At 42.0% G+C, this 13,338-nt stretch overlaps 1 long non-coding RNA gene across 1 annotated transcript in view; it reads left to right on the forward strand.

Moving 5' to 3' along the window:
• Nucleotides 1–13,338, forward strand: part of LOC129855254 (uncharacterized) — a 126,489-nt gene that overhangs the window by 54,414 nt on the left and 58,737 nt on the right. The gene's annotated exons all lie outside the window — the stretch shown is intronic.

Genomic DNA, 13,338 nt, shown 5'->3' on the forward strand with positions numbered 1-13,338 from the left:
AGCAGAGACAGATGAGAGCTAAATTACTACTGACAATGTAATGCTATCCTGCTCGAGGGCTTGGGGACATGGCAGGCTAACATGGCAGGGACCAGGCCCCATTTCTAATTAATAGTATTTTTGCCAGTGAAAAAAAGGATGGTAATTGTTTTCGTCAAAGGCTGTGGGGAGCTATCAGGGTAATAAAGTTAATTAGCAGAACAAACAACCTTTCACTGCCTTTACCGAGACTGGGAAAGTGTCATTCAGGCTATGGAAAGATATGACTAGATTTCACGATAGGAAAGGGCCATTTTACACTGGAGGAAAACAGAAAAAAATGTATTATTAAATTTTCTTTCTCTCCACGGTATCCTGTATAGGAGGAAAAAAACATTATTTTCAATTGAATGGGAAATGCGTCTTTCCACCCCTCCCCTCTGCTATCTTTTCTGCTCATTTCGAAGCTCATTTATTTTGTGTCGTTCCTCAAGAGCAGCACAGCCGTTGTTGCTGATGGTGGTAGCTATCTCTCATGGTTTTGGTTGGCTTCATCCACAAATTTGTCAAAAGCAATTTGACTTCCATCACTTCTGTAATGATAAAAAATAGCAATGTTGTAATACAAAAGCAATCACGAAGCCACATTACACAGTAATGTGAATTATTTTAGCCTGAAATGCAGAGGGAGATACTGAAACAATCTGACATTTGGCTTTGTGGTGATATGGTGATGCCCTGTAGCAGCTCAGGTAATGAAACTATGTACCAAACAAGCGTTGAACAGGGAGCTGTGTCTGAGGGCTATGCACCGCAGGATATCTCAACCTGATATGGTATGTGTTTCTCTCTGGGTGAGTGAAGTAAACACAGCACACCTCCACAGCAGCATGGTTTTACTGCCATGTTTAATTTCCCAGATACTATAATAATCCAGAATGGGATGTGTTTGTACACAAGGTGGTGGTAGCTACGCTATTCTTCTTCTCTGATTGGAAACTATGAATACTAAAGCAAATTAGGATCAGTTGAGTTGCTTTGCATGATATTATGTGTTTTATTACTTGCAAAATGTTTGCAATTGTAACTTAGGGTAGTTCCAATTGTATTGGAAATGTATAAAGAGAACTATGGAATCCAATTATATTGACACTTGGTGTTTCTAATACTCCTTTGTGAAAGTTGTGACATTTATGTGGATGAATATATATATTTTGTTGGATCGGAGGGTGAGGGCTAGGGCCATTCCTCCCAGAAATGTCCGGGAACTTGCAGGTACCTTGGTGGAAGAGTGGGTTAACGTATCACAGCAAGAACTGGCAAATCTGGTGCAGTCCATGAGGAGGAGATGCACTGCAGTACTTATTGCAGCTGGTGGCCACACCAGATACTGACTGTTACTTTTGATTTTGACCCACCCTTTGTTCAGGAACACATTATTCAATTTCTGTTAGTCACATGTCTGTGGAACTTGTTCAGTTTATGTCTCAGTTGTTGAATCTTGTTATGGTCATACAAATATTTAGACATGTTAAGTTTGCTGAAAATTAACGCAGTTGACAGTGAGAGGACATTTCTTTTCTTGCTGAGTTTATATCAAGTAGATATAAATACATGTAGTGTTTGTTTACTTTGCAGATAGATGTTTATAAAGCACTTGCAAGGACACTTTTATAACCACAAGCCTGTGTGCTGCTGAGTGTTGTGGACATGTGAAGATGCTGGGTGTGTTTTTGGTTGCCAGGCGTCGCTGGGTCGTTTTGTCCTGATGTGATGTGCTGTTAGCCACCGCTCACCTGGGACCAGTGATAGCTTATCAAAGCCTGAGCAGTACCTCTCCAACAGGCACAGATAATAGAGCCTTTCAGTTCAATGGAGTGGCAGAGTGGGGAACCATGGGAACCACTGGTCACCTGACAGTTGGATGGACAGCTTGACGGCTTCTGCTGGGGCATCATGGGAAATGGCTGTCAGCTGACGTCCCCGCTGCCTGCTGAGATAACCTTCAGTGTGACAGGAAAAACAAAGATAGTGTTTTGGTGGAGTGGTTTTAGCGGTGTGTCCCCCACTCGCACCGGTCAGAGCTGTGATGCACGTGATTGATCCTCATTAGGATGATCAATAATCAGATTGATTATTGAAGAGCACTACAAGAGGATCCCATGTTCTCTTGACCATCTGTATTCCTCAGTCACTCTGACCTGGTCAAGAACGCCTTTTCTCTCCTCTCTCTACAGTTGGTATCTGTTTGGTTTTGATCACAGTAATGTGGTTTTGCTTTGGTTAAAGTGTAGTGATCTTACTTCATGAATTATTTTTTGTTAATTTCAGACAGATTAACCTCATAGGGTTGTCTGTAAACCCAGTCAAATATAGCTGACTGCAGTGCATACACAGTGAATATCTGCACCCTGTTCTTGTATTTTGGGAATATGCTGACAGGTATAGATTTCCTCTGGAATCGAATTCACTTCACCTCCCTTTGAAATCCTGTATTGTAACTGCTGGTTATTTGTTCAAGTCATTTAATGTCCTTGGTAATTTTGGGGATTCCACTTCATTTTGCAGTGGGAGTAATGATGTTCTTCCATGTGGGCCTTGCAGACAGCTCCTTTCAGAGCGGGCTGCAGTACTGCAGTAGCAGAGCCACAGACCACTGGCTTGTTTTCACTTGATTGCCTCTGTGATGAGAGCTGGGCTTTGATCAGGTGTCTGTGTGTGTGTTTGCTACAATCAGCCGTATTTGTACATGTGTAACCCTGGTGTAATCTGTCAGACGGTAGAATCCGGGAGCCGCGATCCGTGGAGCTTGGTCAGCTCATAGTCACAATATCATGCCTCTGTGACATGATGACATGAGAGAGGGGCTTTGAAGTGAACCTACTACTGTCTGATTCGGGTGTGAAATTACAGAACACCTTTGGATTCCTCCTAACTATGATGGTCCCTTGTTTTACATATCACTAATTGATAGACTGAATGAGTCTGTGGACTGAGATCTGGGCAGGTACACTGGGGGCTGGTTGCTGTCCTCAGGGCTTTAGGCAATAGGTGTAACGATCGTCTAATGCCTCCTTTATTTAAAGACGAAGACGAACACGAAAAACACTTTGAAAATTACAAAACAACAAAACGACGTAGACAGACCTGAACATGTGAACTTACATAAACACGAAGAACGCACGAACAGGAACAGACTACATACACGAACGAAAACGAAACAGTCCCGTGTGGTGCGACATACACAGACACGGAAGACAATCACCCACAAACAAACACTGTTAACAGTCTACCTTTATATGATTCTCAATCAGAGGAAACGTCAAACACCTGTCCCTGATTGAGAACCATATAAGGCTAATTACCAATGAACCTAAACATAGAAACACATAACATAGACTACCCACCCAGCTCACGTTCTGACCAACTAAACAAAGTAAAACAAAGGCAAATAAGGTCAGGAACGTGACAATAGGCCTATAGGCTAGTTCACCACATGCAGGTACTACTGTACAGCTACTGTACAGCTCCCGTGGAATCTGTTATTTGAGTCCATTTTTTTAATAAAAGCCGGATGATGATGTTCAGTTTAATCAAGTACAAGCTTAACTGAATGAACAATAAAGAGAGAATACAATATGACATTTTATTAAATAGTTTGGGGAATTGCCTCGTCTCCGAGGAAAGATCCTCGGAGCCAGATGATGTGATGGCAGATAGCCTGGCATCGAACCCCCCGTGAGAGAATGAGAGTAAGTTGACCCATAAATCCATCCAAAGATTTACGCCCATTGGTTGAGAGAAAGGAAGGTGATAATTGCAAGAGTGACCCCAGGGTTAAACAGCAAGTGTGAGGAATGTGCACTATTGTGCTGCGCTTATAGCCTATAAGGTAAATAGGTAAATGACATTCCGCATATGGCTAATAGCATAGAGGTGAAGAAACAAAAACGCTATGCTGATGATGATACGTTTGTATTCATTCCCACTATGTCCATCAAATAGGAAACAAAGTGATTGTGTTATGTTTACTGGATGAAGTTAAACGAGGATTCAGAACAGTTTTCCTGATTGAACTTTCATCAACTATATTTGTCATGCTAACTGCTGAGCGCAGAATTAGTCAGACTGGAACTAGTATTTTGAGTCGAAATACAAATATTTTTGTTGAAATGTGTGATCTTGTTATTACTGTATACAGTGCCTTCAGAAAGTATTCATACCCATTGACTTATTCCACAGTCTGTTGCGTTACAGCCTGAATGCAAAATTGATTAAATAATTTTTTTCTCAATCATCTACACACAATACCCCATAATGACAAAGTGAAAACATGTTTTTAGAAATGTTTATACATTTATTGAGAATGAAATACAGAAATATCAATTTACATAAGTATTCACACCCCTAAGTCAATACATGTTAGAATCACCTTTGGCAGCAATTACAGCTGTGAATCTTTTTAGGTAAGTCCAAGAGCTTTACACGCCTGGATTGGACAATATTTGCACATTATTCTTTTAAAGATTCTTCAAGCTCTGTCAAGTTGCTTGTTGATCATTGCTATTTTCAAGTCTTGCCATATATTTTAAACCTGATTTCATTCAAAGCTGTACCTATACCACTCAGGAACATTCAGTGTTGTCTTGGTAAGCAACTCCAGGATATTTGGCCTTGTGTTTCAGGTTATTGTCCAGCTGAAAGTTGAATTTGTCTCCCAGTGTCTGTTGGAAAGCAGACTGAAGCAGGATTTTGCCTGTGCTTAGCTCTATTACGTTTATTTTTATCCTAAAAAACTCTGTAGTCCTTGCCAATGACATGATGCAGCCTCCACCATGCTTGAATATAAGAAGAGAAGTAATGATTTACTGAGTTATGTGTTGTGTTGCATATGCCCCAAACATAACACTTTGTAATCAGGACAATAATTTAATTTCTTTGCCACATTTATTTTTTGCAGTAATACTTTAGTGCCTTATTGCAAACAGGATGCATGTTTTGGGAATATTTTTATTTTGTACAGGGTTCCTTCTTTTCACTCTGTCATTTAGGTTAGTATTGTGGAGTAACTACAATGTTGTTGATCCATCTTCAATTTTCTTATATCGCATCCATTAAACTCTGTAACTGTTTTAAAGTCACCATTGGCTACATAGTGAAATCCCTGAGCGGTTTCCTTCCTCTCCGGCAACTGATTTGTGTGGTACAGAGATGAGATATTCATTAAAAAATCATGTTAAACGCCATTACTGCACACAGATTGAGTCCATCCAACTTATTCTGTGACTTGCTGAGCAAATTTTACTCCTAAATTTATTTAGGCTTGCCATAACAAAGGGGTTGAATACTTATTGATGCAAGGCATTTCAGCTTTTTATTTGTAATTAATTTGTAAACATTTCTAGAAACATAATTCCACTTTGATGTTATGGGGTAGGTCAGTGACACAAAATCTCAATTTAATTCAATTTTAAATTCAGGCTGTAACAACTCCATTTAGAAATATTCAAGAGGTGTGATACCATGTTAGTTATTCTAAGCCCAGTGTGAAAGGTAGCCCTGCTCTGCTCCACACCTGTTTGACTGTTAATGAGTGTTGATGATAATGTTTTAGTGGGTGTTAAGCTGAGCTTTGTTAGACAACAATTCCTTTTAAATGTGCTAGATTCTTCAGCCCATAAAAGGTAGCGTACACACCTCTTATTGTGATGCGGAATTACAGAGGCGACAGCAACAATATATTCAAAAGGTGCCAACTACTCGACAATGGCTTTCAGATACCCTCGCACAATGGCCGTTCTCCCAAGCGGCCAACAATGGCTGTTCCAGGGGGTTCTGGCTGTGTGTATGCAGGGCCAAACTGTCATGCAGATCTGTGGAAATGACTGTCTCCTCCCCTAAACACCGGCTCTTTGTTTTAAACATGGGGGGGGGGGGATCTGCTAATTGCTTGACGGGTTCTCACTCTGAAAGAGATTAGGAAGTATTAGGCAGGTTAAGCAGTGACTAAGCCGGCCCACAATTTGTACTCGTTTGTCGGATACAAATTCCCAACTCAATGCTTACTACTGTATGGTTGTGTTGGATTGGTCACTTATCAGTTGAATGTTAATTAATTTGGATTAATATCTAAATCTAGATTGCATCATGGTTTAAAGGCCTAGTGCAGTCAAGACATGTGATTTTTCCTGTTTTATATATATTTTCCACACTATTAAGTTGGAATAATACTGTAAAATTGTGAAAGTTATAATAATGCTACTGTAAGAACTGTTTTAAAAAACTGACAGAAATATCAGCCTGTTTTTGTGGGATGGAATTTTGGCCTTTCTGGTGACATCACCAGGTGGGAAATTAGTTAATAGAACAATAAGAAAAAGTTCCAAAACTCTCTGCCAATAGCAGCCATGTCTCAATTTTCCCATCCACACTCCCAGACAGTCCTAGCAAAACTCTTGCTTGATATATTGCTCTTTGCTAATAAACTATTTTTTTTTGTTTTCAAATAAAATTGTAAAAAATAATCACAGTAAGGTACTTAGTTGCTACCCAGAAAATATTTGATTTTGAGATAAAAATGTCTGCATTGGACATTCAATTCAGAATTGTCATTGATCACATTGTATATTATTTGTCACCTCTATGTGTAAGACTTTTCACTCCATAAAATCTTCACTGAAGGTTACATTGTATCCACTTTACCACACGTGACTCCACATTGAAACCACTCTACCACCATGTTTAATAACACATGAATGTGTTAATAACCGCAGATGATGCTGCTACAGGCTCCAGGACATTAGTGGCTCATTATCACCAAGCTGTCTTCCAGGTGTGAGCACAGACACTGTTGGGAAATGCTCTCACCCCCCTCATGCCAGGGGGCTAAGACTTCCCTGCTGAGAGAAGGGAGTCCCTGGCCTAGCTCACACCTCACACCTTTCCCTCAGGGTTTAGTGTTGCTGTTCACTCACCAGGGTGAGAAAAGGCTTACCTCAAGTCCACACTGGAGCTTTTGTTTATCAAATCAATGTGTATTGGTCGTGTAGACAGATTTGTCGATGGTATGGCAGGTGCAGCGAAATGCTTGTGTTTCTAATGTTGTAGCTGGGGACGTGTTCTACAACACATGCAACACCCACCCAGGATTATTGCATGTGGTTGTAGAACACGTCCCCAGCTACATTAAATGTGGCCTCGCTGTTGTACTCTGTGTTTATCCTGCAGCAAGAAGACCAGAGATCAGGTTCCCTTACAGTCTCTCATGCTGCAGTGGAACAGTCCATGTTGTTACACTGCACCCCTACGTTCCCATTGTCATATTCCCAATTGAGTGTAGTGACGTGTAAAGTGTCTTCTGAGAAATAACATCAGCCAGGCAGTGTTGACAAAGATCACCTCCCGAATGCAGTGTTATCAAACCTAACAACCTGCTGCTACTGAGACTTTCTGTCTGTCAGCAACAATATGAATGCCAAAGTGAATGCCTCTATAGCAGTGGCGGTTGGTGCTGTTAAAATTAGGGAGGACGATTATTTAAATTATGAGCATGACCTTATTTCTATTACAGCATATTGGATGACTGTCATTCATATTCCATTCACCCAGCTCAATGTAACATCAATAGGTTTAGGCTACTACATAATAACGAATTTGCCCTATTCCCATCATGAGGTTGCTACAACCTAGCCCACAAATTAAAGTTTATAAAGTAGGTGCACAGGTCGAGAGACAAATTGGAGTAATCAAGGTGACAGACAGTGACACATTCAATACAGCCTTGCCTACTCTTGCACGCATATAGCTGATCCCGGGTGTAATCATTAGTCCAAACAGTTGCAAAATGTTCCGTTTTGTAACTTAAACGAAAGTTTCAATTGGACAAATTAGAGTAGGTCCATCCCCGTTTTGTCCCATTTTCTTCCATTTAAGAAATGTTTTACAACAGAATTGGCAGAATGAATACACTCCTGATCACCCACACAAACAGTTCACTTTCATAACAGCCACAAACAGCATCATCGCCTTACTTGTTGCATAATTCATTCTTGCATCTACGTGCTCTCCTCCTCTCACCATTTTCCTTTGTTTGTGGACTTCAGTGCAACTCTCTGTGACCAGGCGCAACACAACAGCTCTCTGTGACCAGGCGCAAAAATCTCTCCAAGCCAAACCTCCATACCATAACCTCTAACCGCTACACAGCAGTGGTTGGAACCTAAATTATTTTCCAATTGTTTAGCTCTGAACAGCACCATTAGGGGGAGGGGAAGGTAGCCTACATGCACACACAATGTCAAATATTTTCAGCTGGCAGGCAGAGGCTAGAAGAAGTTTCTGATTGACAGAGGTAGGGCTTTGCATAGGCACTTTGTTGCGTTTTTGTGGGACTGGAAAAGCAAGCCCGGATCGTAACAGAACATTATTCATCTGGATTCACCCAACGGCATTGAGGAATACCACCTCAGTCATCGACTTCATCAATAAGTGCATCGATGACGTCGTCCCCACAGTGACGGTACGTACATATCCCAACCAGAAGCCATGGATTACAGGCAACATCCTCATTGAGCTAAAGGCCAGAGCTGCCGCTTTCAAGGGGCAGGAGACTAATCCGGACGCTTATAAGAAATCCCGCTATGCCCTCAGACAAACCATCAAACAAGCAAAGCGTCAATACAGGATTAAGATTGAATCCTATTACACCGGCTCTGATGCTCGTCGGATGTGGCAGGGCTTGAAAACTATTACGGACTACAAAGGGAAACCCAGACGTGAGCTGCCCAGTGACGCGAGCCTACCAGATGAGCTGAATGCCTTTTATGCTCGCTTCGAGTCAAGCAACACTGAAGCATGCATGTGAGCACCGGCTGTTCTGGATGACTGTGTGATAACGCTCTCGGTATCCAATGTGAACTAAACCTATAAACAGGTCAACATTCACAAAGCCGCTGGGCTCGTGTGCTCAAAGCATGCGTGGACATCCTGTCAAGTGTCTTCACTGACATTTCCCAACTCTCCCTGACAGAGTCTGTAATACCTACATGTTTCAAGCAGACCACCATAGTCCCTCTGCCCAAGGAAGCGAAGGTAGCCTGCCTAAATGATTACCGCCCATGGCACTCACGTTGGTAGCCATGAGGTGCTTTGAAAGGCTGGTCATGGCTCACATACAGAGCATCCTCCCGGACACCCTAGACCCACTCCAATTTGCATACCACCCCAACAGATCCACAGATGATGCAATCTCAATCACACTCCACACTGCCCTTTATCACCTGGACAAAAGGAACAGCTATGTGAGAATGCTGTTCATTGACTACAGCTCAGCATTCAACACCATAGTGCCCAGGAAGCTCATCAGTAAGCTAAGGACTCTGGGACTAAACACTTCCCTCTGCAACTGGATCCTGGACTCCCTGACGGGCTGCCCCCAGGTGGTAAGAGTAGGTAACAACACATCTGCCACGCTGATCTTTAACCCTGGGGCCCCTCAGGGGTGTGTACTTATTCCGCTCATGTATTCCCTGTTCACCCACAACTGCGTGGTCAAACACGACTCCAACAACATCATTAATTTTGCTGACGACACAACAGTGGTAGGCCTGATCACCGACAACGATGAGAAGGCCTATAGGGAGGAGGTCATAGAACTGGCAGTGTGGTGCCAGGACAACAACCTCTCCCTCAATGTGAGCGAGACTAAGGAGCTGATCGTGGACTACAGGAAAAGGCTGGCCGAACAGGCCCCTATTAACATTGACGGGGCTGTAGTGGAGTGGGTCAAGAGTTTCAAGTTCATTGGTGTCCACATCACCAACAAACTATCATGGTCCAAACATACCAAGACAGTCGTGAAGAGGGCATGACACAACCTTTTCCCCTCAGAAGACTGAAAGATTTGGCATGGGTCCCCAGATCCTCAAAAGGTTCTACAGCTACACCATCGAGACATCCTGACCGATTGCATCACCGCCTGGTATGGCAACTGCTCAGCATCTGACCATAAGGCGCTACAGAGGGTAGTGTGAACGGCCCAGTACATCACTGGGGCCAAGCTTCCTGCCATCCAGGACCTAATAGGCGGTGTCAGAGGAAAGACCATAAAATTGTCAGAGACTCCAGTCACCCAAGCTATAGACTGTTTTCTCTACTACCGCACGGCAATCAGTACCGGAGCGCCAAGTCTAGGACCAAAAGGCTCCTCAACAGCTTCTACCCCCAAGCCATAAGACTGCTGAACAATTCATGAATTCAACACCGGACAATTTACATTGACCCTCCCCCACACAGTAACAAGACCAGGGTAAACAGATCAGGGTGTGACAAGTCTACTTGGTAAATATTTTCTTCTTCTTGAACTGCACTTTTGGTTAAGGGCTTGTAAGTAAGCATTTCATAGTAAAGTCTACACTTGTGGTATTCAGCGCATGTGACAAATAAAGTTTGATTTGATTTTAAACGGTTCCCATGCTTTTAACATGTTCTGTTCTGTTCCGGAACATTATAGATAACTTATGTTCCGGGTCTGATTCTTTTCCTTGAAACAGTTCCAACCCCTGCTACACAGCTTACGTTGTTGTCATCATATTAGTTAATGTTATAGTCAACATAGCTACAACATAGCAACTAACATGTTAGTAAACCCCACAATCCAATCCATGTGTACAATCACGCAGCACAGTGTATAGCAAGCAGTTTAGCAATAAATAAATAAAACTGAAAGCTTACCTTGGAAGAGTTGCAATGTTGGATAGCCTTAGCCAGCTAGCTAACATAAATATTATTCCTTTCTGTTTGAGTCAGGTTGTTGAGTAGGTTAATGTGGCTGCATTAGCTAGCTAAGGAAGTGAAATGTAAACTAAGAAGAAGAAAAACACGAAATATAGCTATCTCTCTTTCTCTCTCTTTCTCTCTCTTTGCTGCTTCTATTTATATTTTTAAGAAATTAATGTTTTCAAAACTGTTCAACTATTGTCTTTCTCTCTCTTTGAGTCAACTACTCACCATACTTTATGTAGTGCTAGCTACCTGTAGCTTATGCTTTCAGCACTAGATTCATTCTCTGATCCTTTGATTGGATGGGTAGCATGTCAGTTCATGCTGCAAGAGCTCTGATAGGTTGGAGGATGTCCTCTGGATGTCATCATCATTATTGTGTAAGTCTATGGAAGGGGGTGAAACCCACAAGCCTCCTAGGTTTTGTATTGAAGTCAATGTACCCAGAGGAAGATGGAAAAAAGCTGTCCTATGGCTAGGCCATGGTGCTACCCTAGGAGGTGCTGTTGAGGCTACTGTAGACCTTCATTGCAAAACAGTGTGTTTTAATCGGTTAGTTGGTGACGTGAATGTATTTAGTATAGTTTTTTTTTTAAAGGCAAAAAAATGTGTATGTAAAAAAATATATGAAATTCACTCAGTAGGATGGTACTCCCCTTCCTCCTCTGATGAGCCTCTACTGCTCTATAGCCCACTGAGGAATTTGCTGTTCTGTTCTACCCAAATCATATCATAGTCTTTTTTTCCTCTTTGTAATTTGCATTCAGTTTCTTGTCTAGAAATATTATGAGAGTTATATTCTTAAAAGGTGTCTGGATTTAGCAAGCGTGGATACACTCAGCAGATGATCACGCTTCATGGATAATGGTCTGGGAGCAGGTAATGATGGCTATTTCAGGGCTGTTACTCCGGAGGTAACCGTCATCCTCATTGATTGACAGGATCACACTGAGAGAGACAATTAGGGGTGTCTTGCCTTACCCCCAGATCTGACTTGTTTGGACAAGAGGCTTTGCAAAGTGTGCCTCCTGGGTGCAAGCAGCTCTCTGCTCAGCACCTACCCCTCACACACATGTAATCACATTTCCCCATGGAGGGAGAGCCAGAGAGGCAAGGGGACAGAGGCCTCAGGGGCTGGCACTGGTGCAGGCAGGCTCTTCATCCAGCATTTCCTATAGGCTCCACACAAATCACGCCACAATGGTAAAGCACATACATATACACAAATATATTTATGGCAATGCCCTCTTTAATAAAATGTATATCTTATTTATTGTTTTGTTTTTACTTTCTCTGCAAAAGCTAATTTGATTAAAAACAGTGTAGAGAGAAAATAAAATGATAATGCTGTTTGGTTGTACTCGACAAACCAGTCTGCTCTCCTTTTTACAAGTGAATGCCTGCCATCATGTGCTTTCCATGTGCTCTGTGTTACTGTGGATGTTGTGGCAGGAGGCAATCGATGCTGAGAGACGTGGTGAGAGCACAGGTTGTGTTTACGCCAGGCCTGATGTGTGATAGATAGAGTGTAAAGGCTGAGATATTCCTTGTGTCCGAACTGTCCATCACTGATTTGTTCAGTCCTCTTCTCAATCAGTTGTTCTGACCTGAGGATCACAACACGCTGGAAAAGACGGCCAAAATGGAATTAAGACTGTTAGAATTGAAAATTGTTTCATTCGATTTGGGTCGATTCCACTAGCTTTCTTTGTTTTTGGCACACATCCCTGATTTTTAAAATATTTTTTAAGTGATTTTATTAGGATAAAATGTCACCAATTATATCAAGACATTACTAAAGGAAACAAGACTGTATGTATGAGAGGGGGAGAGGGAAGGAGAAAGGAGAGAGAATGGTAGTGTGTTTGGAGATGTGTTCATTGCGGACTACAGTATGCCTCAATATGTAAGACAGAAGTGTAATCATAGACATTGTGGAATATTTCCATGGTAACATGAAATGAGTAGCAATTTGGGTTCAGTTGCTAAGGATGTAGTTATTATCCTGACCTGATGCTGAGCCACGTATTTAAGTATTCATACCATGAATGAACAATTAAACCCAACAGATTGGTACCCAAGTGGAGGGAAACAGCATGGAGCCAATATCTACACCATTTGCACCCCTTCTCCTGTTATCAATTTGTTTATATAAATTTGAAGAGTTCCCTACAGTGGTTCATTAATAAAACATGGCCGACACATCATGTATCTAGGAATTAAAATCAAACAAATTAAAAGAATTAGGACAAAGTTTGCTCCTTTCTGTTTTGTAGGTACATTTTCAGAGATAACGTTGAGTTTGGTGTCTCAGCAACGTGCTTAAACACTGGGCTATTTGACAGAGAAGCTTCTCTCTCTAACTGGGATCCTTGAATAGAGGACTCTCCTCCTTCAAAGTTGATGCCTTCTTGGTTGGGTCCCATCTGCTCTGATTGAGAGGCTGTGAAAAGGAAACGGGGGGTTTGAGGATTGTGCTTCCATACAAAGAGGAGAGGCCAGCCCTGGCCCCTGTTGGCAGCTGAGTGTTCTGGGCTGGGGATGCCTCCATCACTGGCCCCCAGACATCCTCCTACTCCT

Source organism: Salvelinus fontinalis, chromosome 5 (genome assembly GCF_029448725.1).
Source record: "Salvelinus fontinalis isolate EN_2023a chromosome 5, ASM2944872v1, whole genome shotgun sequence".
Lineage (NCBI taxonomy): Eukaryota > Metazoa > Chordata > Actinopteri > Salmoniformes > Salmonidae > Salvelinus > Salvelinus fontinalis.